The sequence below is a fragment of the Hesperophylax consimilis genome, chromosome 23 (genome assembly GCF_061612785.1).
Source record: "Hesperophylax consimilis isolate HC1 chromosome 23, BYU_Hcon_1.0, whole genome shotgun sequence".
Classification (NCBI taxonomy): Eukaryota; Metazoa; Arthropoda; class Insecta; order Trichoptera; family Limnephilidae; genus Hesperophylax; species Hesperophylax consimilis.
In genome coordinates this window covers 7809782-7832317 of record NC_142858.1, presented here as the reverse complement: position 1 = coordinate 7832317, position 22536 = coordinate 7809782, and positions in this window count along the sequence as shown.

The window sequence follows — 22536 nt, the reverse complement described above, 5'->3', positions numbered from 1 at the left end:
CCTTCAATGTTTTTTAAGTCATTACATTAGTAGCAATAAAGTTTAAACGATGTTATGAATTAAAATTTACAGATAATCAATTTATCTATCATGTTTCATTGAAAATGTTATGTTTTAAAATTTCATTGATGAGAAATTAAAAAAAAACTATTTCAAATTGTTTCATTACCTACTTGATAAGGCCCGTAGTTAGGACGTCAATCTCCGCCAAATAACGTTTAACCTATCACAACTGCCGCTTTATGCAGTCCTGGTACAAACTGAGTATCGTCTTCCAAATGAAAAGACAACTTAGCGGGAGCTAAAAATATTGCATTCCTACGATGTTTTTTTACTCATTTTCTTAGAAGCAATAAATTTTTAAAGATGTTATGAATTAAATATTACAGATAATCAATTTATCTATCATGTTTCATTGGAAATGTGATGTTTTATCATTTCATTGATGAGAAATTTAAAAAACTGTTTCAAATTGTTTCATTATCTACTTGATAAGGCCCGTAGTTAGGACGTCAATCTCCGACAAATAAAGTTTAACCTATCACCTCTGCCGCTTTATGCACTCCTGGTACAAACTGAGTATCGTCTTCCAAATGAAAAGACAACTTAGCGGGAGCTAAAAATATTGCATTCCTACGATGTTTTTTTACTCATTTTCTTAGAAGCAATAAATTTTTAAAGATTTTATGAATTAAACGTTACAGATAATCAATTTATCTGTCATGTTTCATTGAAAATGTGATGTTTTATCATTTCATTGATGAGAAATTTAAAAAACTAGTTCCAATTGTTTCATTATCTACTTGACAAGGCCCGTAGTGAGGTCGTCAATCGCCGCCAAGTATCTTGTAACATATCACCTTTGCCGTTTTATGCACTCCTGGTACAAACTGAGTATCGACTTCCAAATGAAAACAAAAATGAGCGGGAGCTAAAAATATTGCATTCCTTCGATGTTTTTTTACTCATTACATTAGTAGCAATAAAGTTTAAACGATGTTATGAATTAAAATTTACAGATAATCAATTTATCTATCATGTTTCATTGAAAATGTTATGTTTTAAAATTTCATTGATGAGAAATTTAAAAAAAACTATTTCAAATTGTTTCATTACCTACTTGATAAGGCCCGTAGTTAGGACGTCAATCTCCGCCAAATAACGTTTAACCTATCACAACTGCCGCTTTATGCAGTCCTGGTACAAACTGAGTATCGTCTTCCAAATGAAAACAAAAATGAGCGGGAGCTAAAATATTGCATTCCTTCGATGTTTTTTTACTCATTATATTAGTAAAAATAAAGTTTAAACGATGTTATGAATTAAAATGTACAGATAATCAATTTATCTATCATGTTTCATGGAAAATGTTATGTTTTAAAATTTCATTGATGAGAAATTAAAAAAAACTATTTCAAATTGTTTCATTACCTACTTGATAAGGCCCGTAGTTAGGACGTCAATCTCCGCCAAATAACGTTTAACCTATCACAACTGCCGCTTTATGCAGTCCTGGTACAAACTGAGTATCGTCTTCCAAATGAAAAGACAACTTAGCGGGAGCTAAAAATATTGCATTCCTACGATGTTTTTTTACTCATTATATTAGTAGCAATAATGTTTAAACGATATTATGAATTAAAATTTACAGATAATCAATTTATCTACCATGTTTCATTGAACTGTAATGTTTTATGATTTCTTTGAGTAGAAATTGAAAAAACTGTGTCAAATGGTTTCATTATCTACTTGATAAGGTCCGTAATTAGGACGTCAATCTCCGCCAAATAACGTTTAACCTATCACAACTGCCGCTTTATGCAGTCCTGGTACAAACTGAGTATCGTCTTCCAAATGAAAAGACAACTTAGCGGGAGCTAAAAATATTGCATTCCTACGATGTTTTTTTACTCATTTTCTTAGAAGCAATAAATTTTAAAAGATATTATGAATTAAATATTACAGATAATCAATTTATCTATCATGTTTCATTGGAAATGTGATGTTTTATCATTTCATTGATGAGAAATTTAAAAAACTGTTTCAAATTGTTTCATTATCTACTTGATAAGGCCCGTAGTTAGGACGTCAATCTCCGACAAATAAAGTTTAACCTATCACCTCTGCCGCTTTATGCACTCCTGGTACAAACTGAGTATCGTCTTCCAAATGAAAAGACAACTTAGCGGGAGCTAAAAATATTGCATTCCTACGATGTTTTTTTACTCATTTTCTCTTAGAAGCAATAAATTTTTAAAGATGTTATGAATTAAACGTTACAGATAATCAATTAATCTGTCATGTTTCATTGAAAATGTGATGTTTTATCATTTCAATGATGAGAAATTTAAAAAACTAGTTCCAATTGTTTCATTATCTACTTGACAAGGCCCGTAGTGAGGTCGTCAATCGCCGCCAAGTATCTTGTAACATATCACCTTTGCCGTTTTATGCACTCCTGGTACAAACTGAGTTTCGTCTTCCAAATGAAAAGACAACTTAGCGGGAGCTAAAAATATTGCATTCCTACGATGTTTTTTTACTCATTACATTAGTAGCAATAAAGTTTAAACGATGTTATGAATTAAAATTTACAGATAATCAATTTATCTATCATGTTTCATTGAAAATGTTATGTTTTAAAATTTCATTGATGAGAAATTAAAAAAAACTATTTCAAATTGTTTCATTACCTACTTGATAAGGCCCGTAGTTAGGACGTCAATCTCCGCCAAATAACGTTTAACCTATCACAACTGCCGCTTCATGCAGTCCTGGTACAAACTGAGTATCGTCTTCCAAATGAAAAGACAACTTAGCGGGAGCTAAAAATATTGCATTCCTACGATGTTTTTTTACTTATTATATTAGTAGCAATAATGTTTAAACGATATTATGAATTAAAATTTACAGATAATCAATTTATCTACCATGTTTCATTGAACTGTAATGTTTTATGATTTCTTTGAGTAGAAATTGAAAAAACTGTGTCAAATTGTTTCATTATCTACTTGATAAGGTCCGTAATTAGGACGTCAATCTCCGCCAAATAACGTTTAACCTATCGCCACTGCCGCTTTATGCAGTCCTGGTACAAACTGAGTATCGTGTTCCAAATGAAAAGACAACTTAGCGGGAGCTAAAAATATTGCATTCCTACGATGTTTTTTTACTCATTTTCTTAGAAGTAATAAATTTTTAAAGATGTTATGAATTAAATATTACAGATAATCAATTTATCTATCATGTTTCATTGGAAATGTGATGTTTTATCATTTCATTGATGAGAAATTTAAAAAACTGTTTCAAATTGTTTCATTATCTACTTGATAAGGCCCGTAGTTAGGACGTCAATCTCCGACAAATAAAGTTTAACCTATCACCTCTGCCGCTTTATGCACTCCTGGTACAAACTGAGTATCGTCTTCCAAATGAAAAGACAACTTAGCCGGAGCTAAAAATATTGCATTCCTACGATGTTTTTTTACTCATTTTCTTAGAAGCAATAAATTTTTAAAGATTTTATGAATTAAACGTTACAGATAATCAATTAATCTGTCATGTTTCATTGAAAATGTGATGTTTTATCATTTCATTGATGAGAAATTTAAAAAACTAGTTCCGATTGTTTCATTATCTACTTGACAAGGCCCGTAGTGAGGTCGTCAATCGCCGCCAAGTATCTTGTAACATATCACCTTTGCCGTTTTATGCACTCCTGGTACAAACTGAGTTTCGTCTTCCAAATGAAAAGACAACTTAGCGGGAGCTAAAAATATTGCATTCCTACGATGTTTTTTTACTCATTACATTAGTAGCAATAAAGTTTAAACGATGTTATGAATTAAAATTTACAGATAATCAATTTGTCTATCATGTTTCATTGAAAATGTTATGTTTTAAAATTTCATTGATTAGAAATTTAAAAAAAACTATTTCAAATTGTTTCATTACCTACTTGATAAGGCCCGTAGTTAGGACGTCAATCTCCGCCAAATAACGTTTAACCTATCACAACTGCCGCTTTATGCAGTCCTGGTACAAACTGAGTATCGTCTTCCAAATGAAAAGACAACTTAGCGGGAGCTAAAAATATTGCATTCCTAAGATGTTTTTTTACTCATTATATTAGTAGCAATAATGTTTAAACGATATTATGAATTAAAATTTACAGATAATCAATTTATCTACCATGTTTCATTGAACTGTAATGTTTTATGATTTCTTTGAGTAGAAATTGAAAAAACTGTGTCAAATTGTTTCATTATCTACTTGATAAGGTCCGTAATTAGGACGTCAATCTCCGCCAAATAACGTTTAACCTATCGCCACTGCCGCTTTATGCAGTCCTGGTACAAACTGAGTATCGTGTTCCAAATGAAAAGACAACTTAGCGGGAGCTAAAAATATTGCATTCCTACGATGTTTTTTTACTCATTTTCTTAGAAGCAATAAATTTTTAAAGATTTTATGAATTAAATATTACAGATAATCAATTTATCTATCATGTTTCATTGGAAATGTGATGTTTTATCATTTCATTGATGAGAAATTTAAAAAACTGTTTCAAATTGTTTCATTATCTACTTGATAAGGCCCGTAGTTAGGACGTCAATCTCCGACAAATAAAGTTTAACCTATCACCTCTGCCGCTTTATGCACTCCTGGTACAAACTGAGTATCGTCTTCCAAATGAAAAGACAACTTAGCGGGAGCTAAAAATATTGCATTCCTACGATGTTTTTTTACTCATTTTCTTAGAAGCAATAAATTTTTAAAGATTTTATGAATTAAACGTTACAGATAATCAATTAATCTGTCATGTTTCATTGAAAATGTGATGTTTTATCATTTCATTGATGAGAAATTTAAAAAACTAGTTCCAATTGTTTCATTATCTACTTGACAAGGCCCGTAGTGAGGTCGTCAATCGCCGCCAAGTATCTTGTAACATATCACCTTTGCCGTTTTATGCACTCCTGGTACAAACTAAGTATCGACTTCCAAATGAAAACAAAAATGAGCGGGAGCTAAAAATATTGCATTCCTTCGATGTTTTTTTACTCATTACATTAGTAGCAATAAAGTTTAAACGATGTTATGAATTAAAATTTACAGATAATCAATTTATCTATCATGTTTCATTGAAAATGTTATGTTTTAAAATTTCATTGATAGAAATTAAAAAAAAACTATTTCAAATTGTTTCATTACCTACTTGATAAGGCCCGTAGTTAGGACGTCAATCTCCGCCAAATAACGTTTAACCTTTCACAACTGCCGCTTTATGCAGTCCTGGTACAAACTGAGTATCGTCTTCCAAATGAAAACAAAAATGAGCGGGAGCTAAAATATTGCATTCCTTCGATGTTTTTTTACTCATTATATTAGTAAAAATAAAGTTTAAACGATGTTATGAATTAAAATGTACAGATAATCAATTTATCTATCATGTTTCATGGAAAATGTTATGTTTTAAAATTTCATTGAAGAGAAATTAAAAAAAACTATTTCAAATTGTTTCATTACCTACTTGATAAGGCCCGTAGTTAGGACCTCAATCTCCGACAAATAAAGTTTAACCTATCACCTCTGCCGCTTTATGCACTCCTGGTACAAACTGAGTTTTGTCTTCCAAATGAAAAGAAAACTTAGCGGGAGCTAATAATATTGCATTCCTTCGATGTTTTTTTACTCATTACATTAGTAGCAATAAAGTTTAAACGATGTTATGAATAAAACATTACAGATAATCAATTTATCTATGATGTTTCATTGAAAATGTTATGTTTTAAAATTTCATTGATGAGAAATTAATAAAAACTATTTCAAATTGTTTCATTACCTACTTGATAAGGCCCGTAGTAAGGACGTCAATCTCCGCCAAATAACGTTTAACCTATCACAACTGCCGCTTTATGCAGTCCTGGTACAAACTGAGTATCGTGTTCCAAATGAAAAGACAACTTAGCGGGAGCTAAAAATATTGCATTCCTACGATGTTTTTTACAAAAATTTCATTGATGAGAAATTAAAAAAAAACTTTTCAAATTGTTTCATTACCTACTTGATAAGGCCCGTAGTTAGGACGTCAATCTCCGCCAAATAACGTTTAACCTATCACAACTGCCGCTTTATGCAGTCCTGGTACAAACTGAGTCTTCCAAATGAAAAGACAACTTAGCGGGAGCTAAAAATATTGCATTCCTACGATGTTTTTTTACTCATTTTCTTAGAAGCAATAAATTTTTAAAGATGTTATGAATTAAATATTACAGATAATCAATTTATCTATCATGTTTCATTGGAAATGTGATGTTTTATCATTTCATTGATGAGAAATTTAAAAAACTGTTTCAAATTGTTTCATTATCTACTTGATAAGGCCCGTAGTTAGGACGTCAATCTCCGACAAATAAAGTTTAACCTATCACCTCTGCCGCTTTATGCACTCCTGGTACAAACTGAGTATCGTCTTCCAAATGAAAAGACAACTTAGCGGGAGCTAAAAATATTGCATTCCTACGATGTTTTTTTACTCATTTTCTTAGAAGCAATAAATTTTTAAAGATTTTATGAATTAAACGTTACAGATAATCAATTTATCTGTCATGTTTCATTGAAAATGTGATGTTTTATCATTTCATTGATGAGAAATTTAAAAAACTAGTTCCAATTGTTTCATTATCTACTTGACAAGGCCCGTAGTGAGGTCGTCAATCGCCGCCAAGTATCTTGTAACATATCACCTTTGCCGTTTTATGCACTCCTGGTACAAACTGAGTATCGACTTCCAAATGAAAACAAAAATGAGCGGGAGCTAAAAATATTGCATTCCTTCGATGTTTTTTTACTCATTACATTAGTAGCAATAAAGTTTAAACGATGTTATGAATTAAAATTTACAGATAATCAATTTATCTATCATGTTTCATTGAAAATGTTATGTTTTAAAATTTCATTGATGAGAAATTTAAAAAAAACTATTTCAAATTGTTTCATTACCTACTTGATAAGGCCCGTAGTTAGGACGTCAATCTCCGCCAAATAACGTTTAACCTATCACAACTGCCGCTTTATGCAGTCCTGGTACAAACTGAGTATCGTCTTCCAAATGAAAACAAAAATGAGCGGGAGCTAAAATATTGCATTCCTTCGATGTTTTTTTACTCATTATATTAGTAAAAATAAAGTTTAAACGATGTTATGAATTAAAATGTACAGATAATCAATTTATCTATCATGTTTCATGGAAAATGTTATGTTTTAAAATTTCATTGATGAGAAATTAAAAAAAACTATTTCAAATTGTTTCATTACCTACTTGATAAGGCCCGTAGTTAGGACGTCAATCTCCGCCAAATAACGTTTAACCTATCACAACTGCCGCTTTATGCAGTCCTGGTACAAACTGAGTATCGTCTTCCAAATGAAAAGACAACTTAGCGGGAGCTAAAAATATTGCATTCCTACGATGTTTTTTTACTCATTATATTAGTAGCAATAATGTTTAAACGATATTATGAATTAAAATTTACAGATAATCAATTTATCTACCATGTTTCATTGAACTGTAATGTTTTATGATTTCTTTGAGTAGAAATTGAAAAAACTGTGTCAAATGGTTTCATTATCTACTTGATAAGGTCCGTAATTAGGACGTCAATCTCCGCCAAATAACGTTTAACCTATCACAACTGCCGCTTTATGCAGTCCTGGTACAAACTGAGTATCGTCTTCCAAATGAAAAGACAACTTAGCGGGAGCTAAAAATATTGCATTCCTACGATGTTTTTTTACTCATTTTCTTAGAAGCAATAAATTTTAAAAGATATTATGAATTAAATATTACAGATAATCAATTTATCTATCATGTTTCATTGGAAATGTGATGTTTTATCATTTCATTGATGAGAAATTTAAAAAACTGTTTCAAATTGTTTCATTATCTACTTGATAAGGCCCGTAGTTAGGACGTCAATCTCCGACAAATAAAGTTTAACCTATCACCTCTGCCGCTTTATGCACTCCTGGTACAAACTGAGTATCGTCTTCCAAATGAAAAGACAACTTAGCGGGAGCTAAAAATATTGCATTCCTACGATGTTTTTTTACTCATTTTCTCTTAGAAGCAATAAATTTTTAAAGATGTTATGAATTAAACGTTACAGATAATCAATTAATCTGTCATGTTTCATTGAAAATGTGATGTTTTATCATTTCAATGATGAGAAATTTAAAAAACTAGTTCCAATTGTTTCATTATCTACTTGACAAGGCCCGTAGTGAGGTCGTCAATCGCCGCCAAGTATCTTGTAACATATCACCTTTGCCGTTTTATGCACTCCTGGTACAAACTGAGTTTCGTCTTCCAAATGAAAAGACAACTTAGCGGGAGCTAAAAATATTGCATTCCTACGATGTTTTTTTACTCATTACATTAGTAGCAATAAAGTTTAAACGATGTTATGAATTAAAATTTACAGATAATCAATTTATCTATCATGTTTCATTGAAAATGTTATGTTTTAAAATTTCATTGATGAGAAATTAAAAAAAACTATTTCAAATTGTTTCATTACCTACTTGATAAGGCCCGTAGTTAGGACGTCAATCTCCGCCAAATAACGTTTAACCTATCACAACTGCCGCTTCATGCAGTCCTGGTACAAACTGAGTATCGTCTTCCAAATGAAAAGACAACTTAGCGGGAGCTAAAAATATTGCATTCCTACGATGTTTTTTTACTTATTATATTAGTAGCAATAATGTTTAAACGATATTATGAATTAAAATTTACAGATAATCAATTTATCTACCATGTTTCATTGAACTGTAATGTTTTATGATTTCTTTGAGTAGAAATTGAAAAAACTGTGTCAAATTGTTTCATTATCTACTTGATAAGGTCCGTAATTAGGACGTCAATCTCCGCCAAATAACGTTTAACCTATCGCCACTGCCGCTTTATGCAGTCCTGGTACAAACTGAGTATCGTGTTCCAAATGAAAAGACAACTTAGCGGGAGCTAAAAATATTGCATTCCTACGATGTTTTTTTACTCATTTTCTTAGAAGTAATAAATTTTTAAAGATGTTATGAATTAAATATTACAGATAATCAATTTATCTATCATGTTTCATTGGAAATGTGATGTTTTATCATTTCATTGATGAGAAATTTAAAAAACTGTTTCAAATTGTTTCATTATCTACTTGATAAGGCCCGTAGTTAGGACGTCAATCTCCGACAAATAAAGTTTAACCTATCACCTCTGCCGCTTTATGCACTCCTGGTACAAACTGAGTATCGTCTTCCAAATGAAAAGACAACTTAGCCGGAGCTAAAAATATTGCATTCCTACGATGTTTTTTTACTCATTTTCTTAGAAGCAATAAATTTTTAAAGATTTTATGAATTAAACGTTACAGATAATCAATTAATCTGTCATGTTTCATTGAAAATGTGATGTTTTATCATTTCATTGATGAGAAATTTAAAAAACTAGTTCCGATTGTTTCATTATCTACTTGACAAGGCCCGTAGTGAGGTCGTCAATCGCCGCCAAGTATCTTGTAACATATCACCTTTGCCGTTTTATGCACTCCTGGTACAAACTGAGTTTCGTCTTCCAAATGAAAAGACAACTTAGCGGGAGCTAAAAATATTGCATTCCTACGATGTTTTTTTACTCATTACATTAGTAGCAATAAAGTTTAAACGATGTTATGAATTAAAATTTACAGATAATCAATTTGTCTATCATGTTTCATTGAAAATGTTATGTTTTAAAATTTCATTGATTAGAAATTTAAAAAAAACTATTTCAAATTGTTTCATTACCTACTTGATAAGGCCCGTAGTTAGGACGTCAATCTCCGCCAAATAACGTTTAACCTATCACAACTGCCGCTTTATGCAGTCCTGGTACAAACTGAGTATCGTCTTCCAAATGAAAAGACAACTTAGCGGGAGCTAAAAATATTGCATTCCTAAGATGTTTTTTTACTCATTATATTAGTAGCAATAATGTTTAAACGATATTATGAATTAAAATTTACAGATAATCAATTTATCTACCATGTTTCATTGAACTGTAATGTTTTATGATTTCTTTGAGTAGAAATTGAAAAAACTGTGTCAAATTGTTTCATTATCTACTTGATAAGGTCCGTAATTAGGACGTCAATCTCCGCCAAATAACGTTTAACCTATCGCCACTGCCGCTTTATGCAGTCCTGGTACAAACTGAGTATCGTGTTCCAAATGAAAAGACAACTTAGCGGGAGCTAAAAATATTGCATTCCTACGATGTTTTTTTACTCATTTTCTTAGAAGCAATAAATTTTTAAAGATTTTATGAATTAAATATTACAGATAATCAATTTATCTATCATGTTTCATTGGAAATGTGATGTTTTATCATTTCATTGATGAGAAATTTAAAAAACTGTTTCAAATTGTTTCATTATCTACTTGATAAGGCCCGTAGTTAGGACGTCAATCTCCGACAAATAAAGTTTAACCTATCACCTCTGCCGCTTTATGCACTCCTGGTACAAACTGAGTATCGTCTTCCAAATGAAAAGACAACTTAGCGGGAGCTAACAATATTGCATTCCTACGATGTTTTTTTACTCATTTTCTTAGAAGCAATAAATTTTTAAAGATTTTATGAATTAAACGTTACAGATAATCAATTAATCTGTCATGTTTCATTGAAAATGTGATGTTTTATCATTTCATTGATGAGAAATTTAAAAAACTAGTTCCAATTGTTTCATTATCTACTTGACAAGGCCCGTAGTGAGGTCGTCAATCGCCGCCAAGTATCTTGTAACATATCACCTTTGCCGTTTTATGCACTCCTGGTACAAACTAAGTATCGACTTCCAAATGAAAACAAAAATGAGCGGGAGCTAAAAATATTGCATTCCTTCGATGTTTTTTTACTCATTACATTAGTAGCAATAAAGTTTAAACGATGTTATGAATTAAAATTTACAGATAATCAATTTATCTATCATGTTTCATTGAAAATGTTATGTTTTAAAATTTCATTGATAGAAATTAAAAAAAAACTATTTCAAATTGTTTCATTACCTACTTGATAAGGCCCGTAGTTAGGACGTCAATCTCCGCCAAATAACGTTTAACCTTTCACAACTGCCGCTTTATGCAGTCCTGGTACAAACTGAGTATCGTCTTCCAAATGAAAACAAAAATGAGCGGGAGCTAAAATATTGCATTCCTTCGATGTTTTTTTACTCATTATATTAGTAAAAATAAAGTTTAAACGATGTTATGAATTAAAATGTACAGATAATCAATTTATTAATCATGTTTCATGGAAAATGTTATGTTTTAAAATTTCATTGAAGAGAAATTAAAAAAAAACTATTTCAAATTGTTTCATTACCTACTTGATAAGGCCCGTAGTTAGGACCTCAATCTCCGACAAATAAAGTTTAACCTATCACCTCTGCCGCTTTATGCACTCCTGGTACAAACTGAGTTTTGTCTTCCAAATGAAAAGAAAACTTAGCGGGAGCTAATAATATTGCATTCCTTCGATGTTTTTTTACTCATTACATTAGTAGCAATAAAGTTTAAACGATGTTATGAATAAAACATTACAGATAATCAATTTATCTATGATGTTTCATTGAAAATGTTATGTTTTAAAATTTCATTGATGAGAAATTAATAAAAACTATTTCAAATTGTTTCATTACCTACTTGATAAGGCCCGTAGTAAGGACGTCAATCTCCGCCAAATAACGTTTAACCTATCACAACTGCCGCTTTATGCAGTCCTGGTACAAACTGAGTATCGTGTTCCAAATGAAAAGACAACTTAGCGGGAGCTAAAAATATTGCATTCCTACGATGTTTTTTACAAAAATTTCATTGATGAGAAATTAAAAAAAAACTTTTCAAATTGTTTCATTACCTACTTGATAAGGCCCGTAGTTAGGACGTCAATCTCCGCCAAATAACGTTTAACCTATCACAACTGCCGCTTTATGCAGTCCTGGTACAAACTGAGTCTTCCAAATGAAAAGACAACTTAGCGGGAGCTAAAAATATTGCATTCCTACGATGTTTTTTTACTCATTATATTAGTAGCAATAATGTTTAAACGATATTATGAATTAAAATTTACAGATAATCAATTTATCTACCATGTTTCATTGAACTGTAATGTTTTATGATTTCTTTGAGTAGAAATTGAAAAAACTGTGTCAAATGGTTTCATTATCTACTTGATAAGGTCCGTAATTAGGACGTCAATCTCCGCCAAATAACGTTTAACCTATCACAACTGCCGCTTTATGCAGTCCTGGTACAAACTGAGTATCGTCTTCCAAATGAAAAGACAACTTAGCGGGAGCTAAAAATATTGCATTCCTACGATGTTTTTTTACTCATTTTCTTAGAAGCAATAAATTTTAAAAGATGTTATGAATTATATATTACAGATAATCAATTTATCTATCATGTTTCATTGGAAATGTGATGTTTTATCATTTCATTGATGAGAAATTTAAAAAACTGTTTCAAATTGTTTCATTATCTACTTGATAAGGCCCGTAGTTAGGACGTCAATCTCCGACAAATAAAGTTTAACCTATCACCTCTGCCGCTTTATGCACTCCTGGTACAAACTGAGTATCGTCTTCCAAATGAAAAGACAACTTAGCGGGAGCTAAAAATATTGCATTCCTACGATGTTTTTTTACTCATTTTCTTAGAAGCAATAAATTTTTAAAGATGTTATGAATTAAACGTTACAGATAATCAATTAATCTGTCATGTTTCATTGAAAATGTGATGTTTTATCATTTCATTGATGAGAAATTTAAAAAACTAGTTCCAATTGTTTCATTATCTACTTGACAAGGCCCGTAGTGAGGTCGTCAATCGCCGCCAAGTATCTTGTAACATATCACCTTTGCCGTTTTATGCACTCCTGGTACAAACTGAGTTTCGTCTTCCAAATCAAAAGACAACTTAGCGGGAGCTAAAAATATTGCATTCCTACGATGTTTTTTTACTCATTACATTAGTAGCAATAAAGTTTAAACGATGTTATGAATTAAAATTTACAGATAATCAATTTATCTATCATGTTTCATTGAAAATGTTATGTTTTAAAATTTCATTGATGAGAAATTAAAAAAAACTATTTCAAATTGTTTCATTACCTACTTGATAAGGCCCGTAGTTAGGACGTCAATCTCCGCCAAATAACGTTTAACCTATCACAACTGCCGCTTTATGCACTCCTGGTACAAACTGAGTTTCGTCTTCCAAATCAAAAGACAACTTAGCGGGAGCTAAAAATATTGCATTCCTACGATGTTTTTTTACTCATTACATTAGTAGCAATAAAGTTTAAACGATGTTATGAATTAAAATTTACAGATAATCAATTTATCTATCATGTTTCATTGAAAATGTTATGTTTTAAAATTTCATTGATGAGAAATTAAAAAAAACTATTTCAAATTGTTTCATTACCTACTTGATAAGGCCCGTAGTTAGGACGTCAATCTCCGCCAAATAACGTTTAACCTATCACAACTGCCGCTTTATGCAGTCCTGGTACAAACTGAGTCTTCCAAATGAAAAGACAACTTAGCGGGAGCTAAAAATATTGCATTCCTACGATGTTTTTTTACTCATTTTCTTAGAAGCAATAAATTTTTAAAGATGTTATGAATTAAATATTACAGATAATCAATTTATCTATCATGTTTCATTGGAAATGTGATGTTTTATCATTTCATTGATGAGAAATTTAAAAAACTGTTTCAAATTGTTTCATTATCTACTTGATAAGGCCCGTAGTTAGGACGTCAATCTCCGACAAATAAAGTTTAACCTATCACCTCTGCCGCTTTATGCACTCCTGGTACAAACTGAGTATCGTCTTCCAAATGAAAAGACAACTTAGCGGGAGCTAAAAATATTGCATTCCTACGATGTTTTTTTACTCATTTTCTTAGAAGCAATAAATTTTTAAAGATTTTATGAATTAAACGTTACAGATAATCAATTTATCTGTCATGTTTCATTGAAAATGTGATGTTTTATCATTTCATTGATGAGAAATTTAAAAAACTAGTTCCAATTGTTTCATTATCTACTTGACAAGGCCCGTAGTGAGGTCGTCAATCGCCGCCAAGTATCTTGTAACATATCACCTTTGCCGTTTTATGCACTCCTGGTACAAACTGAGTATCGACTTCCAAATGAAAACAAAAATGAGCGGGAGCTAAAAATATTGCATTCCTTCGATGTTTTTTTACTCATTACATTAGTAGCAATAAAGTTTAAACGATGTTATGAATTAAAATTTACAGATAATCAATTTATCTATCATGTTTCATTGAAAATGTTATGTTTTAAAATTTCATTGATGAGAAATTTAAAAAAAACTATTTCAAATTGTTTCATTACCTACTTGATAAGGCCCGTAGTTAGGACGTCAATCTCCGCCAAATAACGTTTAACCTATCACAACTGCCGCTTTATGCAGTCCTGGTACAAACTGAGTATCGTCTTCCAAATGAAAACAAAAATGAGCGGGAGCTAAAATATTGCATTCCTTCGATGTTTTTTTACTCATTATATTAGTAAAAATAAAGTTTAAACGATGTTATGAATTAAAATGTACAGATAATCAATTTATCTATCATGTTTCATGGAAAATGTTATGTTTTAAAATTTCATTGATGAGAAATTAAAAAAAACTATTTCAAATTGTTTCATTACCTACTTGATAAGGCCCGTAGTTAGGACGTCAATCTCCGCCAAATAACGTTTAACCTATCACAACTGCCGCTTTATGCAGTCCTGGTACAAACTGAGTATCGTCTTCCAAATGAAAAGACAACTTAGCGGGAGCTAAAAATATTGCATTCCTACGATGTTTTTTTACTCATTATATTAGTAGCAATAATGTTTAAACGATATTATGAATTAAAATTTACAGATAATCAATTTATCTACCATGTTTCATTGAACTGTAATGTTTTATGATTTCTTTGAGTAGAAATTGAAAAAACTGTGTCAAATGGTTTCATTATCTACTTGATAAGGTCCGTAATTAGGACGTCAATCTCCGCCAAATAACGTTTAACCTATCACAACTGCCGCTTTATGCAGTCCTGGTACAAACTGAGTATCGTCTTCCAAATGAAAAGACAACTTAGCGGGAGCTAAAAATATTGCATTCCTACGATGTTTTTTTACTCATTTTCTTAGAAGCAATAAATTTTAAAAGATATTATGAATTAAATATTACAGATAATCAATTTATCTATCATGTTTCATTGGAAATGTGATGTTTTATCATTTCATTGATGAGAAATTTAAAAAACTGTTTCAAATTGTTTCATTATCTACTTGATAAGGCCCGTAGTTAGGACGTCAATCTCCGACAAATAAAGTTTAACCTATCACCTCTGCCGCTTTATGCACTCCTGGTACAAACTGAGTATCGTCTTCCAAATGAAAAGACAACTTAGCGGGAGCTAAAAATATTGCATTCCTACGATGTTTTTTTACTCATTTTCTCTTAGAAGCAATAAATTTTTAAAGATGTTATGAATTAAACGTTACAGATAATCAATTAATCTGTCATGTTTCATTGAAAATGTGATGTTTTATCATTTCAATGATGAGAAATTTAAAAAACTAGTTCCAATTGTTTCATTATCTACTTGACAAGGCCCGTAGTGAGGTCGTCAATCGCCGCCAAGTATCTTGTAACATATCACCTTTGCCGTTTTATGCACTCCTGGTACAAACTGAGTTTCGTCTTCCAAATGAAAAGACAACTTAGCGGGAGCTAAAAATATTGCATTCCTACGATGTTTTTTTACTCATTACATTAGTAGCAATAAAGTTTAAACGATGTTATGAATTAAAATTTACAGATAATCAATTTATCTATCATGTTTCATTGAAAATGTTATGTTTTAAAATTTCATTGATGAGAAATTAAAAAAAACTATTTCAAATTGTTTCATTACCTACTTGATAAGGCCCGTAGTTAGGACGTCAATCTCCGCCAAATAACGTTTAACCTATCACAACTGCCGCTTCATGCAGTCCTGGTACAAACTGAGTATCGTCTTCCAAATGAAAAGACAACTTAGCGGGAGCTAAAAATATTGCATTCCTACGATGTTTTTTTACTTATTATATTAGTAGCAATAATGTTTAAACGATATTATGAATTAAAATTTACAGATAATCAATTTATCTACCATGTTTCATTGAACTGTAATGTTTTATGATTTCTTTGAGTAGAAATTGAAAAAACTGTGTCAAATTGTTTCATTATCTACTTGATAAGGTCCGTAATTAGGACGTCAATCTCCGCCAAATAACGTTTAACCTATCGCCACTGCCGCTTTATGCAGTCCTGGTACAAACTGAGTATCGTGTTCCAAATGAAAAGACAACTTAGCGGGAGCTAAAAATATTGCATTCCTACGATGTTTTTTTACTCATTTTCTTAGAAGTAATAAATTTTTAAAGATGTTATGAATTAAATATTACAGATAATCAATTTATCTATCATGTTTCATTGGAAATGTGATGTTTTATCATTTCATTGATGAGAAATTTAAAAAACTGTTTCAAATTGTTTCATTATCTACTTGATAAGGCCCGTAGTTAGGACGTCAATCTCCGACAAATAAAGTTTAACCTATCACCTCTGCCGCTTTATGCACTCCTGGTACAAACTGAGTATCGTCTTCCAAATGAAAAGACAACTTAGCCGGAGCTAAAAATATTGCATTCCTACGATGTTTTTTTACTCATTTTCTTAGAAGCAATAAATTTTTAAAGATTTTATGAATTAAACGTTACAGATAATCAATTAATCTGTCATGTTTCATTGAAAATGTGATGTTTTATCATTTCATTGATGAGAAATTTAAAAAACTAGTTCCGATTGTTTCATTATCTACTTGACAAGGCCCGTAGTGAGGTCGTCAATCGCCGCCAAGTATCTTGTAACATATCACCTTTGCCGTTTTATGCACTCCTGGTACAAACTGAGTTTCGTCTTCCAAATGAAAAGACAACTTAGCGGGAGCTAAAAATATTGCATTCCTACGATGTTTTTTTACTCATTACATTAGTAGCAATAAAGTTTAAACGATGTTATGAATTAAAATTTACAGATAATCAATTTGTCTATCATGTTTCATTGAAAATGTTATGTTTTAAAATTTCATTGATTAGAAATTTAAAAAAAACTATTTCAAATTGTTTCATTACCTACTTGATAAGGCCCGTAGTTAGGACGTCAATCTCCGCCAAATAACGTTTAACCTATCACAACTGCCGCTTTATGCAGTCCTGGTACAAACTGAGTATCGTCTTCCAAATGAAAAGACAACTTAGCGGGAGCTAAAAATATTGCATTCCTAAGATGTTTTTTTACTCATTATATTAGTAGCAATAATGTTTAAACGATATTATGAATTAAAATTTACAGATAATCAATTTATCTACCATGTTTCATTGAACTGTAATGTTTTATGATTTCTTTGAGTAGAAATTGAAAAAACTGTGTCAAATTGTTTCATTATCTACTTGATAAGGTCCGTAATTAGGACGTCAATCTCCGCCAAATAACGTTTAACCTATCGCCACTGCCGCTTTATGCAGTCCTGGTACAAACTGAGTATCGTGTTCCAAATGAAAAGACAACTTAGCGGGAGCTAAAAATATTGCATTCCTACGATGTTTTTTTACTCATTTTCTTAGAAGCAATAAATTTTTAAAGATTTTATGAATTAAATATTACAGATAATCAATTTATCTATCATGTTTCATTGGAAATGTGATGTTTTATCATTTCATTGATGAGAAATTTAAAAAACTGTTTCAAATTGTTTCATTATCTACTTGATAAGGCCCGTAGTTAGGACGTCAATCTCCGACAAATAAAGTTTAACCTATCACCTCTGCCGCTTTATGCACTCCTGGTACAAACTGAGTATCGTCTTCCAAATGAAAAGACAACTTAGCGGGAGCTAACAATATTGCATTCCTACGATGTTTTTTTACTCATTTTCTTAGAAGCAATAAATTTTTAAAGATTTTATGAATTAAACGTTACAGATAATCAATTAATCTGTCATGTTTCATTGAAAATGTGATGTTTTATCATTTCATTGATGAGAAATTTAAAAAACTAGTTCCAATTGTTTCATTATCTACTTGACAAGGCCCGTAGTGAGGTCGTCAATCGCCGCCAAGTATCTTGTAACATATCACCTTTGCCGTTTTATGCACTCCTGGTACAAACTAAGTATCGACTTCCAAATGAAAACAAAAATGAGCGGGAGCTAAAAATATTGCATTCCTTCGATGTTTTTTTACTCATTACATTAGTAGCAATAAAGTTTAAACGATGTTATGAATTAAAATTTACAGATAATCAATTTATCTATCATGTTTCATTGAAAATGTTATGTTTTAAAATTTCATTGATAGAAATTAAAAAAAAACTATTTCAAATTGTTTCATTACCTACTTGATAAGGCCCGTAGTTAGGACGTCAATCTCCGCCAAATAACGTTTAACCTTTCACAACTGCCGCTTTATGCAGTCCTGGTACAAACTGAGTATCGTCTTCCAAATGAAAACAAAAATGAGCGGGAGCTAAAATATTGCATTCCTTCGATGTTTTTTTACTCATTATATTAGTAAAAATAAAGTTTAAACGATGTTATGAATTAAAATGTACAGATAATCAATTTATCTATCATGTTTCATGGAAAATGTTATGTTTTAAAATTTCATTGAAGAGAAATTAAAAAAAACTATTTCAAATTGTTTCATTACCTACTTGATAAGGCCCGTAGTTAGGACCTCAATCTCCGACAAATAAAGTTTAACCTATCACCTCTGCCGCTTTATGCACTCCTGGTACAAACTGAGTTTTGTCTTCCAAATGAAAAGAAAACTTAGCGGGAGCTAATAATATTGCATTCCTTCGATGTTTTTTTACTCATTACATTAGTAGCAATAAAGTTTAAACGATGTTATGAATAAAACATTACAGATAATCAATTTATCTATGATGTTTCATTGAAAATGTTATGTTTTAAAATTTCATTGATGAGAAATTAATAAAAACTATTTCAAATTGTTTCATTACCTACTTGATAAGGCCCGTAGTAAGGACGTCAATCTCCGCCAAATAACGTTTAACCTATCACAACTGCCGCTTTATGCAGTCCTGGTACAAACTGAGTATCGTGTTCCAAATGAAAAGACAACTTAGCGGGAGCTAAAAATATTGCATTCCTACGATGTTTTTTACAAAAATTTCATTGATGAGAAATTAAAAAAAAACTTTTCAAATTGTTTCATTACCTACTTGATAAGGCCCGTAGTTAGGACGTCAATCTCCGCCAAATAACGTTTAACCTATCACAACTGCCGCTTTATGCAGTCCTGGTACAAACTGAGTCTTCCAAATGAAAAGACAACTTAGCGGGAGCTAAAAATATTGCATTCCTACGATGTTTTTTTACTCATTATATTAGTAGCAATAATGTTTAAACGATATTATGAATTAAAATTTACAGATAATCAATTTATCTACCATGTTTCATTGAACTGTAATGTTTTATGATTTCTTTGAGTAGAAATTGAAAAAACTGTGTCAAATGGTTTCATTATCTACTTGATAAGGTCCGTAATTAGGACGTCAATCTCCGCCAAATAACGTTTAACCTATCACAACTGCCGCTTTATGCAGTCCTGGTACAAACTGAGTATCGTCTTCCAAATGAAAAGACAACTTAGCGGGAGCTAAAAATATTGCATTCCTACGATGTTTTTTTACTCATTTTCTTAGAAGCAATAAATTTTAAAAGATGTTATGAATTATATATTACAGATAATCAATTTATCTATCATGTTTCATTGGAAATGTGATGTTTTATCATTTCATTGATGAGAAATTTAAAAAACTGTTTCAAATTGTTTCATTATCTACTTGATAAGGCCCGTAGTTAGGACGTCAATCTCCGACAAATAAAGTTTAACCTATCACCTCTGCCGCTTTATGCACTCCTGGTACAAACTGAGTATCGTCTTCCAAATGAAAAGACAACTTAGCGGGAGCTAAAAATATTGCATTCCTACGATGTTTTTTTACTCATTTTCTTAGAAGCAATAAATTTTTAAAGATGTTATGAATTAAACGTTACAGATAATCAATTAATCTGTCATGTTTCATTGAAAATGTGATGTTTTATCATTTCATTGATGAGAAATTTAAAAAACTAGTTCCAATTGTTTCATTATCTACTTGACAAGGCCCGTAGTGAGGTCGTCAATCGCCGCCAAGTATCTTGTAACATATCACCTTTGCCGTTTTATGCACTCCTGGTACAAACTGAGTTTCGTCTTCCAAATCAAAAGACAACTTAGCGGGAGCTAAAAATATTGCATTCCTACGATGTTTTTTTACTCATTACATTAGTAGCAATAAAGTTTAAACGATGTTATGAATTAAAATTTACAGATAATCAATTTATCTATCATGTTTCATTGAAAATGTTATGTTTTAAAATTTCATTGATGAGAAATTAAAAAAAACTATTTCAAATTGTTTCATTACCTACTTGATAAGGCCCGTAGTTAGGACGTCAATCTCCGCCAAATAACGTTTAACCTATCACAACTGCCGCTTTATGCAGTCCTGGTACAAACTGAGTATCGTCTTCCAAATGAAAAGACAACTTAGCGGGAGCTAAAAATATTGCATTCCTACGATGTTTTTTTACTTATTATATTAGTAGCAATAATGTTTAAACGATATTATGAATTAAAATTTACAGATAATCAATTTATCTACCATGTTTCATTGAACTGTAATTTTTTATGATTTCTTTGAGTAGAAATTGAAAAAACTGTGTCAAATTGTTTCATTATCTACTTGATAAGGTCCGTAATTAGGACGTCAATCTCCGCCAAATAACGTTTAACCTATCGCCACTGCCGCTTTATGCAGTCCTGGTACAAACTGAGTATCGTGTTCCAAATGAAAAGACAACTTAGCGGGAGCTAAAAATATTGCATTCCTACGATGTTTTTTTACTCATTTTCTTAGAAGTAATAAATTTTTAAAGATGTTATGAATTAAATATTACAGATAATCAATTTATCTATCATGTTTCATTGGAAATGTGATGTTTTATCATTTCATTGATGAGAAATTTAAAAAACTGTTTCAAATTGTTTCATTATCTACTTGATAAGGCCCGTAGTTAGGACGTCAATCTCCGACAAATAAAGTTTAACCTATCACCTCTGCCGCTTTATGCACTCCTGGTACAAACTGAGTATCGTCTTCCAAATGAAAAGACAACTTAGCGGGAGCTAAAAATATTGCATTCCTACGATGTTTTTTTACTCATTTTCTTAGAAGCAATAAATTTTTAAAGATTTTATGAATTAAACGTTACAGATAATCAATTAATCTGTCATGTTTCATTGAAAATGTGATGTTTTATCATTTCATTGATGAGAAATTTAAAAAACTAGTTCCAATTGTTTCATTATCTACTTGACAAGGCCCGTAGTGAGGTCGTCAATCGCCGCCAAGTATCTTGTAACATATCACCTTTGCCGTTTTATGCACTCCTGGTACAAACTAAGTATCGACTTCCAAATGAAAACAAAAATGAGCGGGAGCTAAAAATATTGCATTCCTTCGATGTTTTTTTACTCATTACATTAGTAGCAATAAAGTTTAAACGATGTTATGAATTAAAATTTACAGATAATCAATTTGTCTATCATTCATTGAAAATGTTATGTTTTAAAATTTCATTGATTAGAAATTTAAAAAAAACTATTTCAAATTGTTTCATTACCTACTTGATAAGGCCCGTAGTTAGGACGTCAATCTCCGCCAAATAACGTTTAACCTATCACAACTGCCGCTTTATGCAGTCCTGGTACAAACTGAGTATCGTCTTCCAAATGAAAAGACAACTTAGCGGGAGCTAAAAATATTGCATTCCTAAGATGTTTTTTTACTCATTATATTAGTAGCAATAATGTTTAAACGATATTATGAATTAAAATTTACAGATAATCAATTTATCTACCATGTTTCATTGAACTGTAATGTTTTATGATTTCTTTGAGTAGAAATTGAAAAAACTGTGTCAAATTGTTGCATTATCTACTTGATAAGGTCCGTAATTAGGACGTCAATCTCCGCCAAATAACGTTTAACCTATCGCCACTGCCGCTTTATGCAGTCCTGGTACAAACTGAGTATCGTGTTCCAAATGAAAAGACAACTTAGCGGGAGCTAAAAATATTGCATTCCTACGATGTTTTTTTACTCATTTTCTTAGAAGCAATAAATTTTTAAAGATGTTATGAATTAAATATTACAGATAATCAATTTATCTATCATGTTTCATTGGAAATGTGATGTTTTATCATTTCATTGATGAGAAATTTAAAAAACTG